Source organism: Lolium rigidum, chromosome 4 (assembly GCF_022539505.1).
Source record: "Lolium rigidum isolate FL_2022 chromosome 4, APGP_CSIRO_Lrig_0.1, whole genome shotgun sequence".
Taxonomy (NCBI): Eukaryota; Viridiplantae; Streptophyta; class Magnoliopsida; order Poales; family Poaceae; genus Lolium; species Lolium rigidum.
In genome coordinates, this window is record NC_061511.1 from 13,464,191 (window position 1) to 13,472,760 (window position 8,570).

Here is an 8,570-nt window from a genome sequence, read left to right on the forward strand (position 1 = left end):
CCAATGCTAACTAGAGAGGGTGAAGGTCGATCTGCCTGCCATTATAAATTGGAGCGGCGTACCATATATCCTAACTTGTTCACTTTTCCAGAATGAGATCTCAGCGATTGCCCAAAAAGCCACGTACGTGCTTAGCCATTGAGCAGAAATTCACATGTTTGTACCTGTAAGGCTGTAACGTTTTACAACATGCATATATATGTAGGTAGCCGTCACGTTCAAATATCATATAACTTAATTCATTAAGAAAGCTTCCAACCTCTCGTTTAGAAGCATTAATTTACTTGTACGAAATAGCACAAGATCATGCAAGTCAAATTCCCGCACCTATTCATTACAACCCTTTAGGTCATTTCCAACGGGCTGACATGCCAGAGACCTATGTCCACCCAAGCCAGGGCATCTATCTATTATATACTAAAAGTAAAATAAGAGGATTTTTAGAAGACACCACGTTAATCCACATATGCTTAAAAAATATGGACCGGTGATTTTAATCCTAACGTCTGAGATTAAAAGATGAAAAGTGTTATGTACAACAACAATAGACGTACAAAAGAAAACTTATGACACGTATGTCATATGGCTATGCAGGTTTGTGTTAGAACCAAAAAAAAAAGTGCAGGCGTCCACTTATAATAGGAATATAAGATTGGACTTCCTTTTTTTGATATGAGATGGACTCCCTTAATGCCTAAACTCTGTTTTTTGTTCACGAGAGTACTAGAATATATTGCAGGTGAATTATATCTTATGTGCGGGCTTAGCAAAAATAATGGTATTGTTTTGCATTGGAGAAACTGATGGGGATATCAAAGATGTTTAATCATGCATGGACTCCTATATATATGGATCAGCAGATAAAATAAAGAGTTCAGCTGTTACACGTATGCACACAGTCCAATTAAATATAGAATCCGGCAGTTTGGCTCCTACACGTTTGCACAGTCTATATGTGAATCGGTGATTAGTACTAAGCAACTACAACATACTCATTGGTCAATTTCTAAACTAATGTTGGTCAGATAAAATCCCACCTAAGTGTGAATAAAATATATCGATTTGGAGGCAGTGAAGAAACAGTCCATTGTTTTGAAAAAAAAAAGACCAGATATTCCATTGCCATCACATTTATTGCATAGAAAAAATTGTTGTCTAAAGAAAAATAATAGTAGCATGTTTCACATTATAATTTACTAAATAAATAGGCAACGACATATACGGCAAAGTATACCTATAATTAAGAGTCCATAGATGAGGTAATTAATGTTTATACACTCAAATGGCCTGGAGTGTTGGCGCCGGTCAAGTTTGATTTTTCGCGCTGGAAATGGCCGGCGGGAATGTTAGCGGCGTCCCAGCCACTGACGTGCGCGTCCTAGATTCGGCGGACACTCGCACGTCCGTGGAGACGCAAACTCGACTCTTATTTTGGTCAGGTTTGCGTCTCCGCGACCAACCCGATCATTATGCGTCGGGCCGCTGGGCCTGGTCCCCGATGCATTTTTCGACCGCGCGGACACAAACGGCCGCTCAGAGTCTGTTTGCGTCACCCCGTTGGAGATGCCTTTACATGTCTGAAACTTCGTGTGTCAAAATAAAGTTTAGTGCGTTCATGCCTATTTCACATCTTTTGTATATTACGCTTTGACCCTATCGTGAACCGTTCCCCTCCTCTCCTCTCCTCCCACAGTCCCACGCACAAGCGACTAGGGTTTGTCGCCTCCCATCGGTGCCGCCGCTGTTCTGCCTCGCCTCTGTGGCCTCTAGGCCATGGAGGTGGGGTGGATCTAGGCTCCTGCCGGGGCGGGAGGGCTTCGTTTTTCCTGTTTTAGGGTTCATGTTTGGTGGGGCGACGCTCAGGTGGTGGTGGCGGCGTCTGTTTCAATAAGGTCTCCCTGGCTTCAGCCCCATCTAGACAAGAACGTCGAGAACCTTGTGGGAGTAGTTTGGTCTTCAATGGATTCTTCTGGCTATGAGGATCTTTGGATCGTGAAGGAGCTTCATCGGCAGTTCATCATTCTTTTTCATCTCTGTGACGGATGTGGTCTTCTTGACCCGTTCGGCGACTTTCCGTCCGCAACAAACAACGTCAGGACGGCCCGAGGAGGTGCGGCAGCGACGGTGTGGCGTCAACTCAGTCTGGAGGTTGAAGATGAAGGGCTTCTTAAGGATTTCGTTCTAATTTTCGTTTTTCTTGAGGTGATTTGTATTGTTCGTTGTTTCTTTTAATGCCAGGTTCTATTCGTAAAAAAAACCCTATATGGAAATAAATAAATAAAATTATTGGCTGCCAAGTAGAAAATAGCAACTATAATTTTCAAATGTTGGATAATCTATAATACATAAATGAAGACTCTTATTCATAAAAGACAATTACTACTAGCTACTATCAAGAACACACACAATTCCTGAGATGAGTTGTGCTAAAAATGGTTTACAATCGGCAATTCAATGAAGGAAACGATAACCTTACATGTTTTGTTGGGCAGAAAAGAAAATGACATTACAAATTACAACTTATTCATATACATGCAAAACCAATAGATGTATGCGTGTTTGAATTGGTATTGTTGGTATGCTCGCACTTCAGCCTCTTTCCGTAAAGATGGTATATCAAAGAAAATGGTAAATATAGATAAATTTTCGTAAAAATCATTTCATAAATTTTTTAGTATCTCCTAAGTCCTAACAACATAATGTCAAACAAAATAAAGGATATCAAATATTGCATTAAAGGAGAAAATAGGAGAAATTCATGTCTATATAAGATCAAAAAGTAGGAAAAAATTTCAACTCATCAAATAGGATGCCCTCGCATTTGCACCTAACGGTATCACCAATTTCGTTCGAGCATGACTATAGTTTTGACCATTTTCTCTGTTTCAGCTATTTTGGCACTTTGCACGTAATAATAACGTCGAATAGTTTATACAATAATCTAAACAACATAGTTTAGCAACAATTTTAATATTATTTATACATAGTTCACACAATCAAATAAAATATGAGGGGACTTGTGGTTTTCTACATGAACTCACACATGCTTCAAATCATTTTGAAGTTGGTTGTAAATTGCCCGATCACGGATCTCAAGATGCATATGAAGAAACTGCTGGAACAATACTGGTCCAGGTACAATCAATTGACCCTGAAATTCCCACCCTTACTCAAAGAGATACCATCACACGGTCTCTCCTCGCCACTAAGTCGCCTCACATGCACGTTGGTGGCCCTTGACACAAAGGCTTATGGTGGTGATGGGATGACGGTGTGTTCGTGGAGGAGGCCAGGGAGAGGAGGCGGCGCAGCTGCGGTGGTGGCGGCGGAGGTGGCAGACCTAGAATTTTTCTTAGGGTGGGGCAACCAAGATAATCTTGTGTATTTAGGAGCAAGGTTTGTTATATTTTTCTTTTTACTCACTGAAAAATATACTAGGATGAAATGCTAGGGTGGGGCACGCTACCACCCGTTGGCTCCGCCTGCCGACCCGACCCGACGGGAAGACGAAGATCTGGAGAAGAGTGAAAGAGGGTGGCATGTCCTAGGAAGCCATGTACACCGGGAGAAAGAGGGGAGCAGCTTGGGAATCGATGCGTTTTCTTCTCAATGAAGGAATCCCGGGTGAAACAAAGCACACGGTACCAAAGAACAAACATTTCTTCACCATGGGCCCATGGACTGTGCATGGAAGGTAGAACAATTGTGGTCCTGCTCAACTTCATCCAACCATAGCGTGTTATATGATGCAATGGTTTGGCCAACAGAAGTGAGCGAAGAGTCTTTTGTGGAGTGTTTTGGCATAGGGCAAGCACTCACGCACTAGCTTTTCCTTAATTTTTAGTGCACTCTACAGCTGATGTGGAGGTCCTCTGTTGTGTCTCAACGAGTGCAGGTGACTGTGCGCCCTTTAGTATCTCCGCACTCTATCATTCAGCGGCAGTCACGAACCACACCGCCGAAGCATAATCTAGAAACCGGTGCGGGAGCGGGAGCAAAAGTTGGCACAACACCTCGTGACATACTTGCCACAGGGAGAGCCGCCGACTGGTCACTAGCAGGAAACAGTGGCATAACCAACCGATTTGAATTTCTGACACCTTCCATTTCCATCCCCATAAGATTATCCCCTATGAACTTGTCACTGAATATATGCCACCTTTATTTAGCCCTATATTTTCTAGAGGAACTTCCAGCCTTGCTTTTCCTTCCCCCTTTTCTCTTTCATATGATATGGTGACGTGCACGATCGAGGCAGTTTTATAGGGGTTGAATATGAAGCCAATGTAAACTGGCGAGGGTGGACATCGATCCTGCCATTATAAATTGGGGAGGCGTACCATGCATATATCCTAGCTTGCATTCTTTTCCAGAATGAGATCTCAGCCATGTATGGAACTGCGATTGCCCAAGAGGCCACGTGCTTAGCCACTGAGTAGCAATTCACATGTTTGTACCTGTAACATTGAACACATATATCACTACAGGAATGGGGCGATATGCCGAGGGCCGGGAACCCTCGGTGTAGCCTGCTTTGGCCATTGGCGTAGGCTACGCCGAGGGCCGCCCTCGGCATAGCTCCTCGGCGTCTAACTCCCTTGGCAAAGCCACTATCGCCATCGGCGTAGCCCGGCCCTCGGCGTAGCACGCTACGCCGACGGTAAAACCTTCGGCATAGAATTTTAAAAAAATTCAAATTTTCTTTATCGAAAAAAATTCAAAAAAAAATTGAATTTTTTTAATATGCCGACGGCAAAACCCTCGGCATAGAATTTTAAATTTTTTAAAATTTTAATTTCTTTTACACCATTTTTTTACTTGTTTATCTTTCACCCAATACACTTTTAACTCTAAGTACACTTAATCTTAGGTCAAATTACAATCATGGTTAAACTTCCCAGTTGGTGACCCATTCTCACACTACTCCAGCCTCTGCACGCTTAATTTCTTAGTTTCATGAGCTTCCACTAAAGAATTCACACCTATTGCTGATAATAATAGCATATCAACCCTATTAACCCTTGAACCGTGATGCACACCTCTTTATTTTTGAATCCCAAACAATTACTTAAGTAGACAACAATGAATATATAAGTAATAATAATATTGAATTCAAATAACAATAAAATGATTTTATTTTTTTGGTTTTTTTCTATTTAATATGGAATAATTAATATCTTTAAATCAGAAAATCGAAATTCCACAAAAAATATGTCTAAATCGATCAGAAAAATGAGAGGAATCTAAATATAACATCCATTTCATCATTTGAACCTAAAAATTAGAGGAATCCAAATATGACGCCCAATTTGCCATGTGGCCAAAACGCCCCCCTCGGGAGATGCGAAATGGCCGTATCGGGCGCGCTGTTGCACCGTTCACCAACACGCTAAACGGAAAAATTAGCACATAAAGTGATGTGTTATATACCTAAAAACATTTTTTGCAAAAATTATTTAGCGACGGAAAGTGTACCCCTAGTTCAAATCCGGTCAGTTTCCAGCGGATTCGGCGGGACACCGCAGGAAGCCGCAAGGATTCCCAGATAGCTAGCGCGTACATATGGCATGTGATATGTGGTGCGGAGGTGGTGTCTTACTACTACGCGAAGGTCTCGCCCAATACTAAAATGCGCCCCATGTAGCTGTTTCACAAAAAAACTCATTTTGGCACCCCGAAAACTAAAAAACCATCGATCATGGGTCGGATTGGAAATCCGCTCCTAGGGCCTTACTTCCCATCACGGGGACCACGCACGTGACATATATGGCCTCGTTCCGACAAACTATGCGGTGTCACGGGCCGTTTCCTACTCATTTGCCCTAAAAGCCGTTGAACTCCGGACACGATAGCCCTGTTTGTGAAGGGTTTTCCAAAATAATTGCCGTATCCTAATTCTGACTTTTGGAGTGGTTAATAGGACACATAAAATGACGCCATGCGGCTCCGCGGGATTTTCTGACTTCGTTTAAATTGCCATAAGGCCAAAACGGGCCCCCACGGAGATGCGGTATGGCCGTACCGGGCGCGCTGGTGCACCCGTTTACCATCGCACTAAACGAAAAAAAATTCGCACATAAAGTGATGTGTCATAGACCTAAAAACATTTTTCCCGGAATTTATTGAGTGACGGAAAGTGTAGCCCTAGTTCAAATCCGGTCACTTCCAGCGGATTCGGCGGGACACCGCAGGAAGCTGCATGGATTCCCAGATAGCTAGCGCGCACATATGGCATGTGATATGTGGTGTGAAGGCGGTGTCCTACCACTACGCGGAGGTCTCGCGCAATACTAAAATGCGCCCCATGTAGTTACTTCACAAAAAACCCGTTTTGGCACCCCGAAAATGAAAATCCATCGTCCATGGGTCGGATTGAAAATACGCTCCCGAGGCCTTGCTTCCCATCCCAGGGACCACGCACGTGCCAAATATGGCCTCGTTCCGACAAACTATGCGGTGTCACGGGCCGTTTCCTACTCACTTGCCCTAAAAGCCATAGAACTCCGGACTTGATAGCCCTGTTTGTGAAGGGTTTTCCAAAATAATTGCCGTATCCCAATTCCATCTTTTGGAGTGGTTACTAGGACACATAAAATGATGTAATGCGGCTCCACGAGATTTTCTGACTTCGTTTAAATTGCCATCTGGCTAAAACGGGAACCTGAGGACACATAAGAAAGTGATTGAATATTTTCTATGTTAACATGGTACTGTACATGATTTAAATATGCATGATTTTGACATAAACGGATAGAGGATGTTTTTCTGAACATTTTGATACCTCATACGCATTTTTCTAGCATCATACGAATTAGTTATGATTTTTACAAAATTAGACAAATTTGGAAAATGGCCTACGCCGAGGGTGGCCGTCGGCGTAGCCCTGTCTACGCGTAGGGCCAAAGATATACCGAGGGCTGCCCTCGGTGTAGACTTCGCTACGCCGACGGCAACGCTACACCGATGGTCGAAAGGGCAGGCTGGCCTGGCCGGGCCATACTCCGATGGCCCCGACTTTTGGCCGTCGGCGTATAGCCTGGCCCTCGGCGTAGCCTCCCATTCCTGTAGTGTATGTAGATAGCCGCCACCTTCAAATATGAGATAACTTAATTCAAAAAGAAATCTTCCCACCTCTTGTTTAGGAGGATTAGTTTACTTGTACGAAATTGCACAAGATCGTGCAAGTGAAATTTCCCTACCTATCCATTACAAGCCTTTTCCAATGGGCTGATAGGCCATATGCTCATGTCCACCCTGGCAGGGGCATTGCATCCAACGACAACACCAATTTGGTTCAGGCATGATTATATTTTTGGCCATTTTCTTTGTTTTGGTTATTTCGGTCGTCTGCACATATAATATTGTCAAATACTTAATACAACAATTTAAACAACATAGTTTAACAACAATTTAGATATTGTTTACGTAGTTCACACAATCAAATAGGATGAGAGGGGGACTACCGGACTAGTGGTTTTCTACATGAACCCACATATGCTCCAAATCATTTTAAAGTTGATTGTATGTTGCTAGCTAGATCACAGATGGCGTGATGAATATGGAGGAACTGATGGAACCAAATTCCTGTCCCACCTTCTTCCTACAAGCTTCTTGCTATTTCGCAAACATACGCCTTTTCTCTTCTTATAGATTAGGGATTGTTTTCACAAATGTAAACTAGGGAAGATAGATATCGTCAGCTAGATAGCTTCCTTTGCTGTATCGGTGGCCAATGACCTCGTAGTTGACTTGTAGAGAGTTGCCTTTCACAAGACTAGAGAATATTAGAGGGAATTTAAGCACTCTTATGTAATTGTGAAAACCTGCCATTCCAGAAAAAATATCAAATCCAAAAATCTTGTGAAGCAATAGCCTGAAATATGATTGTGCACTCACCAACATATCCTTTATATTGCCCTGCCAAGAAAAAAAGTTCTTCCACTTCCAAATTCCAATGCATGCAATTCCTGCTTCAAAGTATCTCTTGAAACCCTCTTGACTCACTAGTCGACAATAGCCAAGCATTGTCAGAAACATTTGATTCTCTCATGTATTTTTTGCCGAACACCTGAACCACCGCTTTGTGGAACCTATACATTGTGTCAAGACTTGTGGACTTGCTGAGATGCATGAACGCATCAAACGAGATCACCGACAACTTGGTATGCAACCACCCTAAAAACGGCACTGCATTTCTTGTAAGAAGAGAAGAAAAATTTACATATCACATTGGCCTTGCATCAGAAGTAATCATCATACGTCCTCATTCCTTGCAGACGATTTCTTGACATTCGAAAGCGGCGCCTGAGGAGGGTATAGTGCATTGGTACGATGGAAGTAGTTGAGATTCAGACATGGCTGACTTCTCTATTATGATTCAATGCGGCCTTCACCGAGCCCTTGAACTTTGGAAGATCCTTGTCATAACGGCCATGGATGAGAACAACCGCTGGAATCAAAACATTGGTTCGTCAAAGCTAAGCAGCGTCAAAGCTAAGCAGCGTGATCTATGGAAAGAATAAAGGAACAATGGTCATATAGTCATCCCTAGATTTGTCTATGCATCAAAA